General features: G+C 49.1%; 1 pseudogene; it reads right to left on the reverse strand.

The window, feature by feature from the left end:
* Positions 1-24,592: 24,592 nt before the first annotated feature.
* On the reverse strand, positions 24,593-25,560 carry LOC100970934 (adipose-secreted signaling protein-like; annotated as a pseudogene).
* Between the last annotated feature and the right edge of the window lie 592 nt (positions 25,561-26,152).

Consider the following 26,152-nt stretch of genomic DNA (forward strand, 5'->3'; position numbering starts at 1 on the left):
TCGCACTCACTGCAGCACACTAGAGAGTCGCCCAAGCTGGATTGCAGTGGCGCGATCTCGGCTCACTGCAACCTCCACCTCCCGGGTTCAAGCAATTCTCCTGCCTCAGCCTCCCGAGTAGCTAGGATTACAGGCATGCGCCACCATGCTGGGCTAATTTTGGTATTTTTAGTAGAGACAGGGTTTCACCATGTTGGCCAGGCTGGTCTCAAACTCCCGACCTCAGGTGATCCTCCCACCTCAACCTCCCAGACTGCTGGGATTACAGGCATGAGCCACTGCACCTGGCCAGGGGTTGAGTTTTGTAAAGGTATTCTCACTAGACTAATGGCTTCTGACTGCTAAGAGTTTGTTTGTTTGTTTGTTTTCTTTGTAGGTTTATTTATTTATTATTATTATTATTTTTGAGACTGAGTTTCGCTCTTGTCCCCCAGGCTGGAGTGCAATGGCGTCATCTTGGCTCACTGCAACCTCCGCCTCCCGAGTTCAAGTGATTCTCCTGCTTCAGCCTCCTGAGTAGCGGGGACTACAGGCGTGCGCCATCATGCCTGGCTAATTTTTGTATTTTTAGTAGGGACGGGGTTTCACCATGTTGGCCAGGCTGGTCTTGAACTCCTGACCTCAAGTGATTTGCCCGCCTTGGCCTCCCAAAGTGCTGGGATTACAGGCGTGAGCCACCGTGCCCAGCTGGTTTATTTTCAAACACATATTTATAAGGTGACCTATGAAGTTGAAGTTGTGCAGCCTTTCTCTAGTTATATAAGGCTTCAGATATTTAAAGAACACCTTTAAGTGGGTCCCATAAAGGAGAGGAGGGAATTTTACAGTTGTGTTTGTTTGTTTCTTTGTTTATACTTGCTTGGTTTCAAAAAGGACATGAAGCATTTAGAGAGCCACATATTACACAACAGGTGCCTGGCATCTGATCCTTACTGACTCATAGTCCCTAAATCTTGGCCATTGTTACTGACAGTAGCAGTAGTAATGGAGTAAGTAGTATCATTAACAAGACAAAAAACTGAAATGCAAAGGGAAATTAAAGGGGGAATTATAACATGAAGCTAGTGTTGGTACACAAAACGTATGGTATAAAGTTCCATACAATAGCTAAAAGTGGCTTGTAGATTGGCTGATCTTTCTAGAGACCTGTACAAATAAATACTGGGTCCAGGCCGGACACGGTGGCTCAAGCCTGTAATCCCAGCACTTTAGGAGGCCAAGGCGGGCAGATCACAAGGTCAGGAGTTCGAGACCAGCCTGGCCAATATGGTGAAACCCTGTCTCCACTAAAAATACAAAAAAATTAGCAGGGTGTGGTGGCGCATGCCTGTAGTTCCAGCTACTGAGGAGTCTGAGGCAGGAGAATCGCTTGAGCCCGGGAGGCGGAGGTTGCAGTGAGCCGAGATCATGCCACTGACTCCAGCCTGGGTGACAGAGTGAGACTCTGTCTCAAAAAAAAAAAAAAAAAAAAATACTGGGTCCACACTTCATGTGGCACATCCAGGAAAGTTCTCCTGTGGGTTTTCAGCAAACCAATATTTTGAGATGCACAGAGCCACGTCTTCAACCCCATCCCTTAGTTCTGGACCCAGTCTAACACAGACACGGATGGACAAACAAAGCCCCAATGATGTATGATACTGAGTATGGCTGCCATGAATTTGACAGTCATGCTTTTAAAGCTGCCATTACTGGCCAGGCAAGGTGGCTCACACCTGTAATGCCAGCACTTGTGGGGGCCAAGGCAAGAGGATTGCTTGAGGCCAGGAGTTCAAGACCAGCCTGGGCAACATAATGAGACCCTAGACTTCTGAGAAAAAAAGGAGGGGGTCTGACAGATGACTTGAAGCTAGACCAGCTTAATACCAGTGCAGCTTGACTGCCCCTATAGGCAGGCTTGCTCCAAACCTAGTGGATAGCACTAAGAGTACAAAAGCAGACTGGGTGCGGTGGCTCATGCCTATAATCCCAGCACCTGGGGAGGCTGAGGTGGGAGGATCGAGCCCAGGAATTGGAGGCTGCAGTGAGCTATGACTGCACCACTGCACTCCAGCCGGGGTGACACAGTGAGACCCTGTCTCTACAAAAGAGAAAAAAAGTAAAACAGCAAACAAACAACAAAACCTCCAAATACTACTCTCTTAGAGTATGAAACAGAAACCATCTTCTTACTGGTTGGATGTTTCTAGGGCCACTGTGTTTCATTCTCTCTGAATGGCCCCTGGAGCTGAGCAGGGAGGAGATACTGTGTATCTATGGAGTAACCCCATAGGGTTAAAAGTTACATGTTGTCCTGGTTTTTCTTAGACTTCACCAGTGCTTAATTTTTTTTTTTTTTTTTTGAGAGAGTCTCGCTATGTCGCCCAGGCTGGTGTGCAGTGGTGTGATCTCGGCTCGCTGCAACCTCTGCCTCCCGGGTTCAAGTGATTCTCCTGCCTCAGCCTCCCAAGTAGCTGGGAATACAGGTGCGTGCCACCATGCCCAGCTAATTTCTGCGTTTTTAGTAGAGATGGGGTTTCACCATGTTAGCCAGGTTGGTCTCGAACCTGACCTCGTGATCTGCCCACCTCAGCCTCTCAAAGTGCTGGAGTTACAGGCATGAGCAACTGTCTCTGGCCTAATTTTTGTATTTTTAGTAGAGACAGGGTTTCACCATGTTGGCCAGGCTGGTCTCGAACTTCTCAACCTCTGGTGATCCACTTGCCTCGGCCTCCCAAAGTGCTGGCATTATAGGCATGAGTCACCGCACCCGGCCTAACCAGTGCTTAAAATTTGACATTCTCTAGATTAAGGCTGGGACATATGATTTGTAATAGTGGCTTTATTTATTTATTCATTTTTTGAGACAGGTCTTCACTCTGTTGCCCAGGATGGAGTGCAGTGGTGCAATCCTAGCTCACTGCAGCCTCGACCTCCCAAGGGTCAAGCAATCCTCCCACTTCATCCTCCCGAGTAGCTGGGACTACAGGCACACACCACCACAACCGGCTAATTTTTGCACTCACAGACTCACTACTCACTTTTTTTTTTTTTTTTGAGACAGAGTCTTGCTCTGTTGCCCAGGTTGGAATGTAGTGGCGGGATCTCGGCTCACTGCAACCTCCGCCTCCTGGGCTCAAGTGATCCTTCTGCCTCAGCCTCCTGAGTAGCTGGGACTACAGGCACATGCACCCGGCTAATTTTTGTATTTTTAGTAGAGACAGGGTTTCACCATGTTACTCAGGCTGGTCTCGAACTCCTGACCGCCGGTGATCCACTTGCCTTGGCCTCCCAAAGTGCTGGGATTACAGGTGTGAGCCACTGTGCCCGGCCTGAAATACTATTTTTAACCTAAGAGGTTATCAAATGTAAATAGTTTAATTATCTACTATGTGGAGAAAGAGGCACTCTCAAACATTAGTAAGATGTGTACTTCCTCTTTGAAGAAAGATTTGGCTAGACTGATCCAAATTCAAAATGCCCATACCCTTTGATGCAGCAATTCCACTTCTAGATCCCACAGGCATGGTCACACATGCACATGAAGATGTATTTACATACTACAATTTCCACTGAAATGTTTTTATAGCAAAAGACTGAAAATAACCTATGTCCACCATAGGAGAGTTGATTAAATAAATCATAGCATATCCATATAATGGAATACTTGGCTTTGAAAATAAAAGCAGCTATGTAGAAACTGACATGAAACATTCTCCAAAATAGGTGCTGATGTGAAAAAATGCAAGGGGAAAAGCAAGCATTACTGTGTGCCATCCATTTTCTGCTTTCTAAAAGGAGATGCTTGCATATGCATGGACTAGCTCGGAAAGACACGACAAATTGGTAATAGCTCAGCTCAGGAGAGGGAACGGGAAGGGCCTGGGCAGAAGCAGGAGGGAATCTTGCTTTTTTTATACATCTACCTTTTTATGCAGTTTGAATTTCTTTTAACCATGTGAATTCTTTTTCTTTCTCTTTCTTTCTCTCTCTCTCTCTTTTTTTTTTTTTTTTTTTTTTGATGGAATCTCGCTCTGCTGCCCAGGCTGGAGTGCAGTGGGGCAATCTTGGCTCACTGCAACCTCCGCCTCCCGGGTTCAAGCAATTCTCCTGCCTCAGCCTCCTGAGTAGCTAGGACTACAGGCACCCACCACCATGCTCAGCTAATTTTTGTATTTTTTTTAGTAGAGATGGGGTTTCACCACGTTGGCCAGGCTGGTCTCGATCTCCTGACCTCATGATGCACCCGCCTCAGCCTCCCAAATTGCTGGGATTACAGGCATGAGCCACCACGCCCAGCCATGAATTCTTTTTCAAAATATAAAAGGTGAAAAAGAGCTGAGGTGGGAGGATCTCCTGAGGCCAGGAGTTCAAAACCAGCCTGGGCAACATAGTGAGACCCCCATCTCTACAAAAAAATTTAAAAAGTGAAAAAGAGTGGCCAGGTGCGGTGGCTCACGCCACCCAGCACTTTGGGAGACCAAGGCGGGCAGATCACCTGAGGCCAGGGGTTTGAGACCAGCCTAGCCATCATGGTGAGACCCCGTCTCTGCTAAGAAAATGCAAAAATTAGCCAGGCACGGTGGCACATGCCTGTAGTCCCAGCTGCTCGGGAGGCTGAGGCAGGAGAATTGCTGGAGCCAGGAGGCAAAGGTTGCAGTGAGCCGAGAACAAGCCACTGCACTGCAGCCTGGGTGACAGAGTGGGACTGTCTCAAAAAAAAAAAAAAAAGGTGGGGGGATCCTTCACATTGCATCAAATTCTCTCAGGTGTAACATGGCCAGGGCAGCAAGTATCTCAGAAGGTACACGAGGGCACCAAGAGGAGTACGGCATGTCCTAGATTCAAAGACCATGCACACTTTTTTTTTTCTTTTCATTTCTTTTTTTTAGAGAGAGAAAGGGTATCCCTCTGTCACCCAGGCTGGAGTGCAGTGGCTTGCTCCCGGCTCACTGCAACCTCTGTATCCTGGTTTAAGCGATTCTCCTGCCTCAGCCTCCTGAATAGTTGGGACTACAGGTGTGCGCCACCACACTCAGCTAGTTTTTTTGTATTTTTAGTAGACATGGGGTTTCATCATGTTGGTCAGGCTGGTCTCAAATTCCTGACCTCAAGTGATCTGCCCGCCTCGGCCTCCCAAAGTGCTGGGATTACAGGCATGAACCACCATGCCCAGCCAGAAAAATATAAATCTTGTTAGAAAACATATCCCCTGTATTGTACAGGCATGATTTTCCTGCTAGAGAAAAGTGTGCATGGTCAGCCGGGCACAGTAGCCCACGCCTGTAATTCCAGCAGTTTGAGAGGCTGAGGTAGGAGGATTGCTTGGGCCCAGGTGTTCAAGACCAGCCTGGGCAACATAGTGAGACCCTGTCTCTATTAAAAAATACAAAAATTAGCCAGACATGGTGGCAGGTACCTGTGGTCCCAGTTACTTGGGAGGCTGAGGTTGGAGGATTGCTTCAGCCTGGAAAGTCAAGACTGCAGTGACCCACCACTGCACTCCAGCCTGGGGGACAGAGTGAGACCCTGTCTTTTTCTAAAAAAAGAAAAAAATGTGCATGGTCTTTGAATCCAGGGATGTGCCGTACTCCTCTTTGTACCCTTGTGTACCTTCTATGAGACATTTGCTACCCTGGCCCATGTACACGAGATAATTTTTTTTTTTTTTTGAGATGGAGTTTCGCTCTTTTTGCCCAGGCTGGAGTGCAATGGTGTGTCCTCAGCTCACTGTAACCTCCGCCTCCCAGGTTCAAGTGATTCTCCCGCCTCAGCCTCTGGAGTATCTGGGATTACAGGCGCTCGCTACCACGCTCTGCTGATTTTGTATTTTTAGTAGAGACGGGGTTTCACCGTGTTGGCCAGGCTGGTCACGAACTCCTGACCTCAGATGATCTGCCCACCTCAGCCTCCCAAAGTGCTGGGATTACAGGTGTGAACCACCACACCCGGCCACCAGAGAGAATCTGATGCAACGTGAAGACCTCAGCCAGCAGATAAGGAATCTGGGTTCCAGTCCTGACTAAACTACAACCACTACAACCTGTAGAGTCCTCTTGAAAAAGCCCCACACTGTTCTCAGGGTTAGGATGCAGAGCTGATGAGATGGACAGTGCCCTGCCCCTCCAAGCTTACACCAGGCAGAGCCAGCAGCATGGCCAAGGGCATGGCCGTGAGAAAGTCCTCACCCCAGGCTCTCCCTACTTTCTGGCCTGCCCTCCTCCATGACTGTCTAGTTGCTAAGTCTCTAGGGTTCAAGCTCCAGAAGGAATGAAAGGAAGACAAGACAGGCTGTTTCCTCCAGGCCTCCACAAACTCTATGAGCCTTTAGTACTAAACGCTGGAGCTGGTAGTACTAAATGCTGGAGGCTTTAGTACTAAACACTGGAGTGGAATCTGCCCAGAGAGCCATTGAGCAGTGGAAGCAGGAAGAAAGGCTGCGCGGGAAGGTCTGTTCTTCCAAGTCTCCACGGGCTGTATGAAAGGGGAGGCCAGATGGTAATTGTTCTTGCACATAAGAGCATGGTTTTATTTTATCCTGAACACACACACTCAGTGCCTTTCAGCTTTCTGTCTTTGTCTAAAACTTGCTTCTTTTCAAGGTCACAAGATCCTCTTCTTCTTCTTCTTTTTTTTTTAGACAGGGTTTCACTCTGTCACCAAGGGTGGAGTGTGGTGGCATGACTATAGCTCACTGTAGCCTCAACCTCCTGGGCTCAGGTGATCCTCCCACCTCAGCTTCCTGAGTAGTTGGGACCACAGGTGCAGGCCAAAACAGCTGGCTTTTTTTTCTTTTCCCCCCTCTTTGTAGTGACTGAGTCTCCTTATGTTGCCTAGGCTGGTCTGGAACTCCTGGGCTGAAGCAATCCTCCCTCCTTTGCCTCCCAAAGTGCTAGGATTACAGGCGTGAGCTCTTCTTTAAATGAAGTTGGTGTCTGTTCTGGGGCAGCACCGTTCGTGATTGATTTTCATCCTGTTGTAGGAATTAGGTGATTTAGCACAGCTCTGAACTAACTAGATGTCCAAGTTTGATGCTTTAGTTTGGAATTCCCAGAAAAAGTTTCCCAAATGGAGATTCAGTGCAGAGGAGAGGGAAAATCATGCATTGTGCACTCTGGAATCAGGCAGTTTTGAGTTCAAATCAGACTCTGACATATACTCAGTTATTAACCTGTTTCTTTCTTTCTTTTTGTTTTTTGGAGATGGAGTCTCACTCTGTCACCCAGGCTGGAGTGCAGTGGCGTGACCTCGGCTCACTGCAGCCTCTGCCCACTGGGTTCAAGCAATTCTCCTGCCTCAGCCTCCCGAGTAGCTGGGATTACAAGTGTCTGCCACCATGCCCAGCTAATTTTTCTAATTTTTTTTTTTTTTAGTAAAGACGAGGTTTCACCATCTCGGCCAGGCTGGTCTTGAACTCGTGACCTTGTGATCCACCCACCTTCGCTTCTCAAAGTGCTGGGATTACAGGCGTGAGCCACCACACCCGGCCCTGTTTTTTGTTTTTTGAGACAGTTTCGCTCTTGTCACCCAGGCTGGAGTCCAGTGGCACAATGTCGGCTCACTGAAACCTCCGCCTTCTGGTTTCAAGTGATTCTCGTGCCTCAGCCTCCCGAGCAGCTGGGATTACAGGCGCCTGCCACCACGCCCCGCTAATTTTTTTATTTTTAGTAGAGACAGGGTTTCACCACATTGGCCAGGCTGGTCTCAGACTCCTGAACTCAAGTGATCCACCTTCCTCGGCCTCCCAAAGTGCTAGGATTACAGGCATGAGCCACTGTGCCTGATTTTTATTTTTATTTTTTTTTGATACGGAGTCTTGCTTTGTTGCCCAGGCTGGAATGCAGTGGCGAGATCTCGGCTCACCACAACCTCTGCCTCCCGGGTTCAAGCGATTCTCCTGCCTCAGCCTCCCGAGTAGCTGGGACTACAGATGCGTGCCACCATGCCTGGCTAATTTTTGTAGTTTTAGTAGAGATGGGGTTTCACTATGTTAGCTAGGCTGGTCTCAAACTCCTGACCTCGTGATCCGCCCACCTCGGCTTCCCAAAGTGCTGGGATTATAGGCATGAGCCACCGCACCTGGCCATTAACCCGTTTATTGTTGTTGTTGTTGTTTTAAGACGGAGCCTCACTCTGTCGCCCAGGCTGGAGTGCAGTGGTGTGATCTCGGCTCACTGCAACCTCTGCCCCCTGGGTTCAAGCGATTCTCCTGCCTCAGCCTCCCAAGTAGCTGGGATTACAGGCGCCCGCCACCACACCCGGCTAATTTTTATACTTTCAGTAGAGAGGGGGTTTCATCACGTTGGCCAGGCTGGTCTTGAACTCCCGACCTTGTAATCCACCTGCCTCAGCCTCCCAAAGTGCTAGGATTACAGGCGTGAACCACCACGCCTGGCCTAACCCGTTTCTTAATCCATAAAATGGGAATAATATTAACATTCCCTTCACAGAATTGCCCTGAGGTTATAGAGATAAGGTGTGTAAGGAACCTAGCACACAGAAGGCTCTCAGTAAATAGCAGTTATTACTATCATTTTTATCATGTTTCTTATTCTCATGTCTCAAACGTGACCCTCCACCAAAAGTTCTTTTATAGCAGAGTATAAATAATGGAAAAAAATGATATATAGCTTTTTTGTTTCCCCTCCAGACAGTGTCTCACTGTCACCCAGGCTGCAATGCAGTGGCGTGATCATAGCTCACTGCAGCCTCAAGCCTCTGGGCTCACGCTATCCTCCCGCCTTGGCCTCCCAGTGCTGGGATCAAAGGCGCGCGCCACCACGCGGGGTCCAGCCTCTCTTCTGAGTGCTGCACATGCATTAATTCATGGAATCCTTACAGCAACCCCTTGCGAGGAAGAAAGCTGTGACTCAGAGAGGTTGAATAACTTGTCCGAGGAGCTCAGCCATGAGGCGGATCGGGGATGGAAACCCAGGCCGTGGGCCCTGCGCTGTTACAGGCATTCAATCCTCCAAATGTCCCCAGAGTGACTAGCGGCGATCATTCGGCCCTTCTCAGGAGGAAAGCGAGCGAACACCTCACGCGGCGACGGCCTCCCGGAGCTGAAGGGGTTATTCCCACTGAGACGCGGTCGCCTCCGCTCCTAGAGAGGCCCACGGAGGGCGCCGCACTTCCGGCCTGGGTCCAGCTTTGGCTCCGGCTCCCGCTCCTGACCTGCTGCTTCCCGGGCTGGCGTCCGGGCCCAGGCGACCGGGGCCTCCGCGCTCAGAGGCAGTGCCGAGGACCGAAGGAGGGGAAGGGATTCCCCAAAGGCATCCCTGACTCCCGAATTCCAGCAAGGGAGAATCAGGCGCTGGGGAGGCAAGGAGAGGGCCGCGGCTCTCCTCGGGGGCCGCGGGGCGCGACTCTTCCAGGACCTCGGCTGCTTTTCCCAGTAAAGCCCAGGCGGCCCGAGGCTGGCCAAGGGAGCGACCCTCTCCTGCCTCTTCTGGAAGGGCCGCTTCCCCGCCCTGCTGTAGACCCCGAGCTCCCTGGGGGAAGGACCCGCTCCTTACATCCTCCACCCTCCCGAGCACCAGCCTGGGAAGGAGGGGATCCCAGTTCCTCCTTAGAGGCGACTCCTTTATCAAGTCTGATTTAGACATGGGCTCGTCCAAGGTCGTTCAGCAGCGAGTAGCGGAGCTGGGGCTGCACCGAGGAGCTCAGGCCCCACTCCGTGTTGCGGTCAAGACCAGATTTTGGGGTCAGCTTCTCAAACTCAGCACTACCAGCACCAAACTAAACTACCTGGCCCCTCCTCCCGAGAGAGGGTTCATTCTCAATCAAATCGGAACCTCAGTTTTTCTCTCCTGCTTTCCGTCCGCTTCCCTCGTCCTCCCTTGACCATACTTTTATGCTTCATCTTTTCCATCCAACCCGTCTTTCCAGCCCTCCCTCGGCCGTACTGCCGCAAACCTGTGTCGTTGCAACAACCTGCAACCCTGCCTGCCTCTCCCTTTTATTTCACGTGAAACTCCACTACAAGGAGTCCCCAAATCCTTGCCTCAGGCCACCCCTCGTTCCAAAAATACCTTTTAGTGATTTACTCACTGCCCGTGAGTTCAAGTCAAAACTCAGCTTGGCGTTCAAGACGATTTGAAACCTGGCTCAAGCCCACCTCTCAAGACGATTTGAAACCTGGCTCAAGCCTACCTCTCAAGACGATTTGAAACCTGGCTCAAGCCTACCTCTCAAGACGATTTGAAACCTGGCTCAAGCCCACCTCTCAAGACGATTTGAAACCTGGCTCAAGCCTACCTCTCTAACCTGATCTATCTTGGTTCCCTAAGTAGAGGTCACAGACTGTCAGATGCAACTGGGAAATGTGTTTCAACTGGCAAAGAGTGTTTCTTTTCTTTTTCTTTTTCTTTTTTTATTGGAGCCAATGGCCAGGCGCGATGGCTAAAGCCTGTTATCCCAGCACTTTGGGAGGCTGAGGCAGGCGGATCACTTGAGGTCAGGAGCTCGAGACCAGCCTGGCCAACATGACGAAACTTCATCTCTACTAAAAATACAAAAATTAGCTGGGCATGGTGGCTTATGCCTGTAATTCTAGCACTTTGGGAGGCCGAGGCGGGGGGATCACGAGGTCAGGAGATCGAGACCATCCTGGCTAACACGGTGAAACCTCGTCTCTACTGAAAATACAAAAAAATTAGTCGGGCGTAGTGGCGGGCGCCTGTAGTCCCAGCTACTCCGGAGGCTGAGGCAGGAGAATGGCGTGAACCCGGGAGGCGGAGCTTGCAGTGAGCCGAGATCGCTCCAGCCTCGGCGACAGAGCAAGACTCCGTCTCAATTAAAAAAAAAAAAAAATACAACTTCAAACTCTTGAAGTTATATTGGGAGAAGTAGTTTCCCAAAGAAAGGACAGAGAGGGAAATTGATAGGCATCAAAGACATCAAGCACCTAGTGTGTGCCAGGGAACGACAGATGCTTTCACATTTTTTTCTTTTTCTTTTTTCTTTTCTTTTCTTTCTTTCTTTCTTTTTTTTTTTTTTTAGAGATAGGGCCTCATTCTTTCCCCCAGGCTGGAATGCAGTGGTGTGATCATAGCTCACTGTAGCCTCAAACTCCTGGGCTCAAGCAATCTTCTGCCTCAGCCTCCCAAGTAGCTAGGACCATGGACACGTGCCACCACATCTGGGTTTTTGTTTTGTTTTTTGTTTTGTTTTTGAGACAGAGTCTCGCTCTGTCACCCAGGCTGGAGTACAGTGGCGCCATCTCCACTCACTGCACGCTCCGCCTCCCGGGTTCACACCATTCTCCTGCCTCAGCCTCCCGAGTAGCTGGGACTACAGGCGCCCGCCACCGCGCCCGGCTAATTTTTTTTGTATTTTTTTAGTAGAGACGGGGTTTCACCGTGTTAGCCAGGATGGTCTCGATCTCCTGAGCTCGTGATCCGCCCACCTCGGCCTCCCAAAGTGCTGGGATTACAGGCATGAGCCCCACGCCCGGCCTGGTTTTTGTTTTGTTTGTTTGTTTGTTTTGTTTTGTTAAATTAATTTTTTGGCTGGGCCGGGTTGCTGAAGCCTGTAATCCCAGCACTTTGAGAGGCTGAGGTGGGTGGATAGCTTGAGGTCAGGAGTTCGAGACCAGCCTGGCCAACATGGTGAAACCCCGTCTCTACTAAAAATACAAAAAAATTAGCCAGGTTGGGTGGCACATGCCTGTAGTCCCAGCTACTCAGGAGGCTAAGGCAGGAGAATCGCTTGAATCCAGGACGTAGAGGTTGCAGTGAGCTAAGATCACACCACTGCACTCCAGCCTGGGCAACAGAGCGAGACCCTGTCTCAAAAATAATTAATTAATTAATTTTTTGTAGAGACAGGGTCTCGCTTTGTTACCCAGGCTGGTCTCAAACTCCTGACTTCAAGTGATCTTCCCACCTCAGCCTCCCAAAGTCTTGGGATTACAGGCATGAGCTGCAGTTCCCAGCCACTTTCACATTTTATCTTACTGAATCCTTACACATAGGAAAGTGTTGTCATCATATTTTACAGAAGAGTGAAGTGAAGCTTAAAATGCTATGTAATTTTGCACTTTTTTTTTTTTTTTTTAGACAGAGTTTCTCTGTTGTTGCCCAGGCTGGAGTGCAGTGGCGCGATGTCGGCTCAATGCAACCTCTGCCTCCCGGGTTCAAGCAATTCTCCTGCCTCAGCCTCCTGAGTAGCTGGGATTACAGATGCCCACCACCTCGCCCGGCTAATTTTTTGTATTTTTAGTAGAGACGGGGTTTCGCCATGTTGGGCAGGCTGGTCTCGAACTCCTGACATCAGGTGATCCGCCTGCCTCGGCCTCCCAAAGGGCTGGGATTACAGGTGTGAGCCACTGCGCCCAGCCAGTTTTGCAAAATTTAAAATGACACTGAGCTTGGATCAGAAGGCAGTCCTGGTAGTCAGAGAGTTGTCTAGCATTTACCCTGTCTTCTGTGTCTCCATGAAATAAGTCAGTCAAAGAAACTGTTAATGTATGAGTTGTGGGTCCATGGCCCTAGTCTCTCGCTGTCCAAGCGTCATTCTAGATGTTCTCTCCTTGTACCCAGAGTTATTTTAGATGTGTCCACACAAGTGAAAAATTGGCCTCTTTATCTCCCTTGCCTCCCAGCCATAAATCTGTCAGGTTTACAAAATTATTTTAAGACTTTCCAGGCTGGGCGTGGTGGCTCATGCCCGTAATCCCAGCACTTTGGGAGGCCAAGGCAGGCAGATCACTTGAGCCCACGAGTTCAAGACCAGCCTAGGCAACATAGTGAGACCCTGTCTCTACAAAAAAAAAAAAAAAATTAGCTGGGCATGGTGACACACGCCTGTAGTCCCAGCTACTATGGAAGCTGAGGTGGGAGGATCACTTGAGCCCAAGAGTTCAAGGCTGCAGTGAGCTGTGATTGTACCACTGTACTCCAGCCTGGGAGAAAGAGCAAGAGCCTGTCTAAACAAAACAAGACTTTCCTTTATCACAAAATTGCCCAGTATACAGTAGGTTCATTCATTCATTCATTCAATAAGTAAATACTTACAGAGCATTTACTCTGGGCTCTCGTGACCACTGTAGTTGTGAACAAAAGAGATAAAAATTAAAAAACAAAAATTGCTGCCCTTACTAGAGATTAAATTCTGTTAAGGAAGACAGATAACAAAGAAAATAATGAGAAAAATAAAGTGGGGTCAGGGAAGATGTTGAAATTTTGGATAGGTGGGCCAGCAGAGACTTCTCTGAGAAGGTGGACTTTTTAAAATTTTATTTTATTTTATTTTTTTGAGACAGACTCTCGTTCTGTCACTCAGGCTGGAGTGTAGTGGCATGATCTCGGCTCACTGCAACCTCTGCCTCCTGGGTTCAAGCGATCCTCCTGCCTCTCAGCATCCTGACTAGCTGGGATTGAAGGTACACACCACCATGCCCAGCTAATTTTCGTATTTTTAGTAGAGATGGGGTTTCACAATGTTGGCCAGGCTGGCCTTGCACTCCTGACCTCAGGTGATCCACCCACCTCTGCCTCCTAAAGTTCTGGGATTACAAGGGCTGGGTGCAGTGGCTCATGCTTGTAATTCCAGCACTTTGGGAGGCTGAGGAGGGTGGATCACGAGGTCAGGAGTTCGAGACCAGTCTAGCCAACATGGTGAAACCCCATCTCTACTGAAAATACAAAAATTAGCTGGGCGTGGAGGCATACACCTGTAATCCCAGCTACTCAGGAGGCTGAGGCAGGAGAATAGCTTGAACCCAGGAGGCAGAGGTTGCAGTGAGCCGAGATCGTGCCATTGCACTCCCACCTGGGTAACAGGGCAAGACTCTGTCTCAAAAAAAAAAAAAGTTCTGGGGATTACAGATGTGAGCCACCATGCCCAGCCTTATTTTATTTTATTTTATTTTATTTTATTTTATTTATTTATTTGAGACAGAGTCTCACTCTGTCGCCAGGCTGGAGTGCAGTGGCATGGTCTCGGCTCACTGCAACCTCCGCCTCCTGGGTTCAAGCAGTTCTCTGCCCCAGCCTCCCAAGTAGCTGGCATTACAGGCATCCGCCACCACGCCCAGCTAATTTTTTGTATTTTTAGTAGAGACGGGGTTTCACCGTGTTAGCCAGGATGGTCTCGATCTCCTGACCTCGTGATCCGCCCACCTCGGTCCCCCAAAGTGCTGGGATTACAGGCGTGAGCCACCGCGCCCGGCTATTTTATTTTTTTAAGGCAGAGTCTCGCTGTGTCGCCCAGTCTGGGATGCAGTGGCATGATCTCAGCTCACTGCAACCTCTGTGTCCCGGGTTTAAGTGATTCTCCTGCCTCAACCTTCCAAGTAGCTAGGATTACAGGCATGTGCCACCACACCCGGCTAATTTTTGTATTTTTAGTAGAGATGGGGTTTCAACATGTTGGTCAGGCTGGTCTCGAACTTCTGACCTCAGGTGATCCACCTGCCTCGGCCTCCCAAAGTGCTAGGATTACAGGGGTGAGCCACTGAGCCCAGCCGAAGGTGGACTTTTAATAAAGTCATAAAGAAAGTAGATGTTTAGGCCAGGCGCGGTGGCTCATGCCTGTAATCCCAGCACTTTGGGAGGCCAAGACAGGTGGATTGCTTGAGCTCAGGAGTTTGAGATCAGCCCGGGCAACATAGTGAGACCCCCGTCTCTACTAAAAGTACAAAAAAAAATAGCCAGGCATGATGATGTGCTCTTGTGGTCCCAGCTAATTGGGAGGCTAAGGTGCGAGGATTACTTATCCCCAGGAGGCAGAGGTTGCAGTGAGCTGAGATTATGCCACTGCACTCCAGCCTGGGTGACATAGTGAGACCCTGTCTCAAAAACAAAGCAAAAAAAAAAAAAAAAAAAGGAAGTAGATGTTTAATTCACAGCTGTGTAAATAAACTATTAAAATGATGCTCCCAGCCAGGTGAAGTGGCTCACACCTGTAATCCCAGCACTTTGGGAGGCCAAAGTGGGCGGATCATGAGTTCAGGAGATGGAGACCATCCTGGCTAACAGGGTGAAACCCTGTCTCTACTAAAAATACAAAAACTTAGCCGGGCATGGTGGCACGCACCTGTAGTCCCAGCTACTTGGGAGGCCGAGGCAGGAGAATAGCTTGAACCTGGGAGGCAGAGGTTGCAGTGAGCCGAGATCATGCCACTGCACTCCAGCCTGAGCAACAGAGTGAGACTCCATCTCAAAAAAAATAAAATAAAATTATGCTCCCTCCAAAATCACTTCCAGAAGGAAGACAGCCATGAAAAAAGCTACTCAAACACTTGAAGTCCAGAAGGGAAAAATATAACAAAATATTAAGGAATCTTTTCCTTTTCAAAGTTGTCTTTTGTTCTTATCTAGTTTGCTCTAGGAAGTTTCTCCCTTTTCCAATCTCCAGCAAGACTCACCTGTCTTCTGCCTTTTCTGTTCTCCCCTTCTCTATCCCAACTCCATCCTGGGTAGCCAAGAAATTAGGTGGCAGCCAAGGTGGGCGTGCAGGAGATCAGGGGAGCTGGCATGCTTCCTTCCACCGAGTGGAGCTGGGTAGAGTGTAAAGTGGTGGCTGAGTGGGAGATGGGGACGCTGTGGGGGGACACACTTGGAGATTTGGGAGACATCTGCAGGAGCAGATGGCCGAGAACCGCACCCCAGATCTCCCCAGAGTGAAAGGATGTAGCCACACAGAACCTAGGGAAGAAACACAGGCACATGTTGGTTGGTTTTGTTTTACTTTTTGGTGTGCCTCTTTTGATGTAACAGCTTTATTGAGATGTAATTCACATATCAAACACTTCATCTAGTTTTTTTTTGTTTTGTTTTTGTTTTTTTAAGACAGAGGCTCGCTCTGTCACCCGGGCTTCAGTGCAATGGTGCGATCTCGGCTCACTGCAACCTCCACCTACTGGGTTCAAGTGATTCTCCTGCCTCAGCCTCCCAAGTAGCTGGAATTACAGGTGCATGCCACCACGCCCGGCTAATATTTTTTTTTTTTTTTTTGAGACAGAGTCTCAGTCTGTTGCCCAGGCTAGAGTGCAGTGGTGCAGTCTCGGCCCACTGCAACCTCCACCTCCTGGGTTCAAGCAGTTCTCCTGCCTCAGTCTTCCTAGTAGCTGGGATTACAGGCACCTGCCACCACACTCAGCTAATTTTTGTATTTTAGTACAAAACTCTTGACCTCAGGTGATGCCTCAGCCTCCCAAAGTGCTGGGATTATAGGCATGAGCCACTGCGCCTGACAAATTTTTTGTATTTTTAGTAAAGATGGGGTTTCACCATGTTGGCCAGGCTGGTCTCCAACTCCTGGCCTCAAGTGATCCACCTGCCTCGGCCTCCCAAAGTGCTGGATAGAGTTTTGCTGTGTTGCCCAAGCTGGTCTCAAACTCCTGGGCTCAAGCAATTTTCACCCCCTCAGCATCCTGAGTAGCTGGGACTGCCTCAAAAAAAAAAAAAAAAAAAAAAAAAGATTACAAAGGTCAGTTTGGAACATTAGGGTAGGGGTTAGAAGCTCTTCTGGAGGGGACAATGGGGCAATGGTGATAGATGGAAAAGCAGAAGAGAGAGATAACTTACTTCTGTTTTATTTTTTATTGCTCTATTTTTGCTTTGTAAGTCACCACGAATGTAGGCAGGATAGAAATCCTAAGTACACCAAAGTGGGAAGTGCTACAAATTAAATTGTTTGCTTTTATTCCTGTGGATAATTTTCTTTCTCTGTTTTAACATATTTATGCCTTCTATTTCCTAACACTTTGTAAAGGAACTGATTATGAAATCAGAAAACCTGGGTTTTTCCTCCTAATGTGACTTAGCTGCTGTCAAAGTTTCCTCATCTGCAAAATGAGGGGGTTAGAGTACAATGGACACTCCATTATCCTCTCCAGCATCATCCCCTGAGTGCAGGCAGGCACTCTTTCAGGGATCTGTTGACAGTCCCTATTTTATTTTTAGGTGCCAACCCAGCCTTTCCCCTCCTTTTCTAGAATTTTTGTGTACAGAAAGTGAAGGTGGGGCTGGGCACCATAGTGAGACCCCGTCTCTCCAAAAAAAAAAAGCCGGGCATTGTGGTGTGTGCCTGTGGTTCCAGCTACTCGGGAGGCTGAGGCGGGAGGATTGCTTGAGCCCAGGAGTTGGAGGCTGCAGCCAACTAGGATTGTGCCACTGCACTCCAGCCTGGGCGACAGAGTGAGACCCTGTATTTAAAAAAAAAAGGAAAGAGGGCCAGGCACAGTGGCTCATGCCTGTAATCCCAGCACTTTGGGAGGCCGAGGTGGGTGGATACCTGAAGTCAGGAGTTCAAGACCAGCCTGACCAACGCGGTGAAACACCGTCTCTACTAAAAATACAAAAATTAGCTGGATTTGGTGGTGCATGCCTATAATTCCAGCTACTCAGGAGGCTGAGGCAGGAGAATCGCTTGAACCCATGAGGTGGAGGTTGCAGTGAGCTGAGATCGCACCACTGCAATCCACCCTGGGCGACAGAGCGAGACTCAGTCTCAAAAAAAAAGAAAAGAAGGTGAAGGTGGCTAAATAGCATAACATGTCAGAGATTTACGTGTCAGAGATTTAACATGTCAGAGATTTCCACATGTTATCAAGTCTGTTTCATGGCTAAGAACTGGAAGGGACCTTTGAGGACATCTAATCCTCATAGGACTTAACAATAGGATGAGGAAACAAGCTCAGAAATAGGCTATAACTTGCCCAAGGCCACTCAGAGAGGGAATGCCAGAGTCAGGGCCAGCTCTCAACTTCAGGCCAGAGAAGCCCAGGGTCTTCCATGAGAAATAGGGCCTGTCAGACTGGACAGGCTCCTTGGAGGTGGTCCAGTGAGTCCAATCCCTTTTTTTTGCTGCGGCTTAGACGAGGGGCCGCTGAGGATTCTCCGAATTCGCTGGATCTGGACCCAGACTTCCGGGTCCGCAGTGCAGCCTGAATGATCAACAGGGGAACGTGCGTTCGCCAGGGTCCCCGGGGGCAGAGGCACCTCTCCCTGGGCGGGGCCGGGGAGATTACGCAACACGGGTCTTAGTTGTCTGGGCCGCTGGGGTCGCCTCCACGGGCAGGAGCCACGGCCAGGACGTGCAGGCCGCCCCCTGCTGGTCCGTTTCGGAACCGGGCGGGTGGCCGCGGCGCTGCCCGGGTTGGGGGTATGGCTTTACAACGGTGAGCCAATCCCAGGCCGCACCGTGGATGGGGCGGGCGTTCACTTCTCCTCCCAGTCCTTTGGTTCTCTCCGCGGCGGAAGCTGTGCGGCGACCTAGCAACCGTCCTTGCCGACCCTCCCGCCGGTGACGTGGCTGCGACCCACCCTTCTTGCCATAGCCCTTTGGAAAGCGAAGGTCCCTTCAGGGCCAAAAGGACAGGGAGGTTTTTTCCTTCCTTCCTTCCTTCCCTCCCTCCTTCCCTCCTTCCCTTTCTTTCTTTCCTTTCTTTTTCTTTCTTTTCACAGAGTCTGACTTAATCACCCACGCTGCAGTGTAGTATGATCTGCTCACTGAAGCCTCTGCCTCCCGGGTTCAAGCGATTCTCCCAACTCAGCCTCCCAAGTAGCTGTACAGGTGTGCACCGCCACACCCAGCTAAAATTTGCATTTGTAGTAAATATGGGGTTTCATCATGCTGGCCAAGATGGTCTAAAGTGATCCGCCCGCCTCGGCCTCCCAAAGTGCTGGGATTACCGGCGGGAGCCACCGCTCCCGTCCAGGACAGGGATTTTGATTGGTTGGTTGGATGGAGCCTTACAGTTTGGATGTGGTGAGCATGAAACGCATACGTTCAAGAAGCTGAGCCGACAAAGGGCTTACTCTAGGTGGACTGAAAATTCGATGTTTCCAATTCAAAACATCTGCTCTTCGAGGTGTGGGTGAAGGTATGGGGGGTCCAAAAATGTCCGAGTCCCACCACCTGATGTTGTTAGTTACACTTCTTTTTTTGTTTTGAGATGAAATTTTGCTCTTGTTGCCCAGGCTGGAGTGCAGTGGCGCGATTTCGACTCACCACAACCTCCGCCTCCTGGGTTCAAGCGATTCTTCTGCCTCAGCCTCCCGAGTAGCTGGGATTACAGGCATGTGCCATCACACCAGCTAATTTTTGTATTTTTAGTAGAGACGGGGTTTCTCCATGTTGGTCAGGCTGGTCTCGAACTCTTGACCTCAGGTGATCCGCCCGCCTTGGCCTCCCAAAGTGCTGGGATTACAGGTGTGAGCCACCACACCTGGCCTAATTTTTGTGTTTTTAGTAGAGATGGGTTTTCGCCATGTTGGCCAGGCTGGTCTCGAACTCACCTCAGGTGATCCACCTGCCTCGGCCTCTCAAAGTGCTGGGATTACAAGCATGAGCCACCACGCCTGGCCCACGCTTGGCTAATTTTTGTTTGCTTGTGTTTTAGAGATGGGGTTTTGCCACATTGCCCAGGCTGGTTTCAAACTCCTGAGCTCAAGTGATCTGCCTGCCTCAGCCTCCCAAAGTGCTGGGATGACCGGCATGAGACACCATGCTTGACCGGTTTTATCACAGTTTTTAAAAAGTAATAATATAGTAGGCCAGGCATGGTGGCTCATGCCTGTAATCCCAGCACTTTGGGAGGCTGAGGCAGGCAGATCACCTGAGGTTGGGAGTTCAAGATGAGCCTGACCAACATGGAGAAAACCCGTCTTTACTAAAATACAAAAATTAGCTGGGTGTGGTGGTGCACACCTGTAATCCCAGCTACTCGGGAAGCTGAGGCAGGAGAATGGCTTGAACCCAGGAGTCATTGGTTGTGGTGAGCTGAGATCATGCCATTGCACTCCAGCCTGGGCAACAAGAGTGAAACTCCATTAAAAAAAAATTAGCCGGGCACGGTGGCTCACGCCTGTAATCCCAGCACTTTGGGAGGCCGAGGCGGGCGGATCACAAGGTCAGGAGATTGAGACCATCCTGGCTAACACGGTGAAACCCTGTCTCTACTAAAAATACAAAAAAATTAGCCGGCATGGTGGCGGACTCCTGTAGTCTCAGCTACTCGGGAGGCTGAGGCAGGAGAATGGCGTGAACCTGGGAGGTGGAGCTTGCAGTGAGCCGAGATTGTGCCACTGCACTCCAGCCTGGGCGACAGAGCAAGACTCCATCTAAAAAAAAAAAATAATAATATAGTAAACAAAAACCCATTGAATTGTGCACTTTAGATGGGTGAATTGTATGGTATGTGAATTATATCTCAATAAAGCTGTTTCAGAAAGTTGTGGGGTTTTTTTTCTTTTGAGACAGGGTCTCGCTGTGTTGCCCAGGCTAGAGTGCAGTGGAGTGATCTTAGCTCACTGCAACCTCCACCTCCTGGGCTCAAGTGATTCTGGTGCCTCAGCCTATGTTTCAGAAAGTTTTAAATTTGGATTAAGTTCAATGTGTCACTTTTTCCTTTTATGAATTATGCTTTAGGTATCAAGAACTCTTTGTATAACATTAGAACCTTAAGATACTCTTCTGTTTTTTTCTGAAAGTTTTATAGTTTTTACATTTTACATTTAAGTTTGTAACTCATTTGGAGTTAATTTTTGTGTACGGGCTTTTAGGGTTTTGTGTTTTTGTCTATGGATGTCTAATTACTCTAACACCACCTGTTGAAAAGCACCACTGAATTGCCTTTGGTTTTTTAATTTTGTTTTGTTGGTTTGTTGGTTTGTTTGTTTGTTTTTGAGATGGAGTCTCATCTGTCACCCTGGATGGAGTGCAGTGGTGAGATCTCGGCTCACTACAACCTCTGCCTCCCAGGTTCAAGCAATTCTCCTGTCTCAGCCTCCCAAGCAGCTGGGACCACAGACAGGCACCACCATGCCCGGCTAATTTTTTTTTTTTTTTTTTTGAGACAGAGTTTCGCTCTTGTTGCCCAGGCTGGAGTGCAATGGCGCAATCTCGGCTCACTGCAGCCTGCGCCTCCTGGGTTCAAGTGATTCTCCCGCCTCAGCCTGCTAAGTAGCTGGGATTACAGGCATGTGCCACCATGCCCGGCTAATTTTGTATATTTAGTAGAGACAGGGTTTCTCCCTGTTGGTCAGGCTGGTCTCCGACTCCTGACCTCACGTGATCTGCCTGCCTTGGCCTCCCAAAGTGCTGGGATTGCAGGCGTGAGCCACTGCACCCGGCCATTTTTTTGTATTTTATTTTTATTTTTTGGAGACGGAGTCTCGCTCTGTCACCCAGGCTGGAGTGCAGTGGCACGATCTCGGCTCACTGCAACCTCCGCCTCCCAAGTTCAAGCGATTCTTCTGCCTCAGCCTCCCAAGTAGCTCCCAAGTAGGCACCCACCACTACACCTAGCTAATTTTTTGTATTTTTAGTAGAGACAGGGTTTCACTATGTTGGCCAGGCTGGTCTCGAACTCCTGACTTCAGGCGATCCACCCGGCTCAGCCTCCCAAAGTGCTGGGATTCCAGGCATGAGCCACTGCACCTGGCTGCTTTTGCAACTTTGTAAGAAATCAGTTGGAAATATATATATGGGTCTGCTTCTAGGCTCTCTATTCTGTTCCAGTGATTTATTCTTCTGCCAATAGAGTCTTGATTACTCTAGCTATATAATAAGTTTTTAATCTAGTGATGATTCTTTTTATTTTATTCTTCTTTTTCAAAATTGTTTTAGCTATTCTAGTTTCCTCTCCTTTTCATATAAATTTTAGGATAATCTTGTCTATATTTACAAAGAAATCTCGCTGGGGCTGGGTGCAGTGGTTCACGCCTGTAATCCCAGCACTTGGAGAGGCTGAGGTGGGCTGATCCCTTGATGCCAGGAGTTCGATAGCAGCCTGGGCAACATGGCAAAACCCTGTCTCTACTAAAAATACAAAAATTAGCTGGGCGTGGTGGTATACGCCTGTAATCCCAGTTACTTGGAAGGCTGAGGCAGGAGAATTGCTTGAACCCGGGAGGCGGAGGTTGCAGTGAGCCGACATCACACCACTGCACTCCAGCCTGGGCAACAGAGCAATACTCTGTCTAAAAAACAAAAACAAGGCTTGTCGCGATGGCTCATGCCTGTAATCCCAGCACTTTGGGAGGCTGAGGTAGGCGGATCACAAGGTCAGGAGTTCGAGACCAGCCTGACCAACATGCTGAAACCCCGTCTCTACTAAAAATACAAAAATTAGCCACATGTAGTGGCGGGTGCCTGTAATCCCAGCTACTCAGGAGGCTGAGGCAGGAGAACTGCCTGAACCCGGGAGGCGGAGGTTGTAGTGAGCTGAGATTGCGCCACTGTACTCCAGCCTGGGTGACAGAGGGAGACACCATCTAAAAATAAATAAATAAATACATAAATTTAAAAAATAAACAAACAAACACAAAACCCACAAAGAAACCTTGCTGGGATTTTAATAGACATTTTATTAAACTTGTATAACAATTTGGGGGATAATTAATATCTTTACTATAGTGAGTCTTCTGATCCATGAACGTAGTATGTCTCTCCATTTATACAGACCTTTGATTTCTTTTATTAGTGTTGTGTACTTTTCAGCATAGAAGTCCTATACATATTTTGTTAGATTTACACTTACATATTTCCTTTTTCTTGTTTTGAGAGACTGTAAGTCATATTATATTTTTATTTCTTTTCTTTTCTTTTTTTTTTGGAGACAGTTTAGCCAGGCTACAGTGCAGTGGGGCAATCTCAGCTCACTGCAACCTCCACCTCCTGGGTTCTAGAAATTCTTGTGCCTCCCAAGTAGCTGGGACTACAGGCATGTGCCACCACACCTGGCTAATTTTTGCATTTTTAGTAGAGATGGAGTTTTGCCATGTTGGCCAGGCTAGTCTTGAACTCCTGACCTCAGGTGATCTGCCCACCTTGGCCTCCCAAAATGTTGGGATTACAGGAGTGAGCCACCACGCCCAGCCACCACGCCCGGCCAATGTTTGTATTTTTAGTAGAGATGAGGTTTCACTATATTGGTCAGGCTGGTCTCAAACTCCTGACCTCAAGCGATCTGCCCGCCTCGGCCTCCCAAAGTGCTGGGATTACATGTGTGCGACACCATGCCTGGCACATATTATATTTTTCATTTCATTGTCCACCTGTTCATTGTTAGTGTATAGAAATGTAATTGATATTTCCAATCTATGTCTTGTACACTGAGACCTTGCTGAACTCATTAGTTCCAGGAGTTTTTTGGTAGATTCCTTCATATTTTCTCTGTAGACAATCATGTCATCTCCAAATAGTGAGTTTTATTTCTTCCTTTCCAATCTGCATGCCTTTTATTTTCTTCTCTTGCCCTCTTGCACTGGCTAGATCTTCCAGCACTTTGTTGAATAAGAATAATATGAATGGAAATCCCTTACATTTTATTTTCCAGTTGTCACTAATGGTACACAAAATTTACAGCTGAAAAAATGCAACTGATTTTTGTATATTGAACTTGTATCCTAGACAGAGCTAAATTCATTTATTAGTTGTAGTAGTTAGTTTTTTGGGTTTTTATTTTTTTTTTTTGAGATGGAGTCTCACTCTATCACCCAGGCTGGAATGCAGTGGCGTGATCCCAGCTCACTGCAACCTCCGCCTCTGTGGTTCAAGCGATTCTCCTGCCTCAGCCTCCTGAGTAGCTGGGACTACAGGTGCGTGCCACCACCCCCAGCTAATTTTTGTATTTTTAGTAAAGACAGCATTTCACCATGTTCGCCAGGATGCTTTCAAGCTCTTGACCTCGTGATCTGCCCGCCTTGGCCTCCCAAAGTGCAGGGATTACAGGCGTGAGCCATTGTACCCGGCCTAGTTTTTAAAAAATATATATCCTTTCCATCAGATAAAGAAATTCTATTTTATTGTTTTTAATTTCAGTTAATATATTTTAAATTTATTTTTATTTTTTATTTTTATTTTTGTAGATAGAGATGGGGTCTTATGGGGTCTTGCTCTGTTGACCAGGCTGGTCTTGATCTCCTGGTCTCAAGTGATCCTCCTGTCTTGGCCTTCCAAAGTGCTGGAATTACAGGCATGAGCCACCATGCCCATATATATACATATGGGCATATATATATATATATATATATATATATACACACACACACACATATGGGCATATATATATATATATACACACACATATGGGCATATATATATATAATTTCGTATCCACTGGAAGTTTTATTTCTTTAGGGTTCTATCCCAATCAGTCACTTAAAAACCAAGTAACACAGACCTGAGGGGTGAGAGGTGGGGACTGCACCTCCCTCCTACTCATTGTGGACAGCAGAGGAGAAGAGAGAGGAGCAGGAGAGGTGGCTGACGCCAGGCAGCAGCAGCAGTGATGGGGCCACGACGTCACAGAGCAAGCTCCATCCTCCCCCAGACCCTAGCTGGAGCTCCTGTGGGTTGGGGTGGGCAGTGGGGAGAACCCACCCCAGGCCCTCCCCATCCCTTCCCCAGACAGTCTCCTTGTGGGCTCAACCAATGTCTTCTGGCAGGAGCCTGAGGCACACGGAGAGGAGGAAGTGGAAGAGGAGGACGGGAGAGGCACGGTGGTGGCAGGAATGAAGGCAGAGGTGGGAGGCTGGCCAGGGCCACTCCACCCCACGCCCACCCCGGAGAGGGCCGAGGAAGCCACCATCACGCAGCGTGTCACGGGGACCAGGCGGGGTTTAAGGCTGAGGGCTCGGGGCGGGCACGGCCTCCGGCCTCAGTCAAAGCCGTGCCAGTGGCTGTGCTGCGAGTCGTATTCCAGCGCGGCGCCCGAGCCCTTGACACCGTCCCGCAGGTGGGCACGCCGTGGTGTCGGCCCCTGGCGCCAGCCTGCACTGCCACGCTCACACAGGCGCCGGCGCCACCTTCTCAGGCTGGCAGCATCGCGGCTTTGAGGACACCCTCTTTGTGCGCTGAGTACTTGCACTTGACACTGTAACCTTCAGGGACAGGAACAACGCTGAGGAGCTTGACATGCAGAGGCTGGGAACAGGTGCCTCACGGACGTGCTTGCTCACTGGGCGGGGGCAGAGTGAAGGTAATCTCATACCTGCGCAGGATCTTCAGGAAGCCAACCTTGACCAGAAAGCTGCTGTCGCTGTCCTGGGTGGCCATGACCACCGAGTCATGAAGCCTCTCATCAAAGCAGACGTGTCTCTGGGAGTATACAGGTCGAGAAAATTTGGGTCGTGACCAACTCAGTATACCACTGGAGGCTATATGAGTAAACAGAAAACCGTTCTCATGAAAGCAGGATGTTGGAAAACTGACGGCTGCATCTGCCCACAGAGGGAGTGCTGAGAGCAGTCACGCCCCAAGCGCAGTGTTCCTTGTGATTACCTATAGGAACATCTGAAGCCTGTTGTACAAAGAAAGCAATTATGTGTACCTGTGATAAATCAAGCAACTGACCAACCGTTACCTCTCCCTCCCTGCTGTTTCTACCTAATAAATATGAAGGGCTGTGGAAGCTCAGGGCTGCCCTTGTTCACTAGAAGCAAGGAGCCCCCTGACCCCTTCTTTCAAAACAGATCTTTTTGTCTTGGTCTTCATTTCTGCATTCATCCCCCTTCGTTCACACCTGTAGCAACCGACAGCGACATGGGAGCCCTCTGTATCGTGGCCTGCCGCAAAGCAGATACTCCTCCAGACTCTGGGCTTGTTGCCGTTGTTGGCTGCAGCCATGGATGCCCTCCCTGCCACACAGCTCCTGCTGGACACCGCCACTCACGCTCAGCAGCCTCCCGTGTTCCAGGGGCACCAGCAGGAGCCTTGCAGTGTGCACCCGGGGCCGGGCAGGGCAGGCATGACCCAGGCTCGGCTGCGGGAGCTCAATGCCAAGCACAAGGAAGAATCGGCCTATATTTTTAATTTTTATTTTTTTTGAGATGGAGTCTTGCACTGTTGCCCAGGCTGGAGTGCAGTGGCACGAGCTTGGCTCACTACAAGCTCTGCCTCCCGGGTTCACACCATTCTCCTGCCTCAGCCTCCCTAGTAGCTGGGACTACAGGCACCCGCCACCAAGCCCGGCTAATTTTTTTGTATTTTTAGTAGAGATGGGTTTTCACCGTGTTAGCCAGGATGGTCTCGATCTCCTGACCTTGTGATCCGCCCACCTCAGCCTCCCAAAGTGCTGGGATTACAGGTGTGAGCCACCGTGCCCGGCCATTTTTTGTATTTTTAGTAGAGACGGGGTTTCACTGTGTTAGCCAGGATGGTCTAAATCTCCTGACCTCGTGATCTGCCCACCTCGGCCTCCTAAAGTGTTGGGATTATG

The sequence above is a fragment of the Pan paniscus genome, chromosome 18 (assembly GCF_029289425.2).
Source record: "Pan paniscus chromosome 18, NHGRI_mPanPan1-v2.0_pri, whole genome shotgun sequence".
Lineage (NCBI taxonomy): Eukaryota > Metazoa > Chordata > Mammalia > Primates > Hominidae > Pan > Pan paniscus.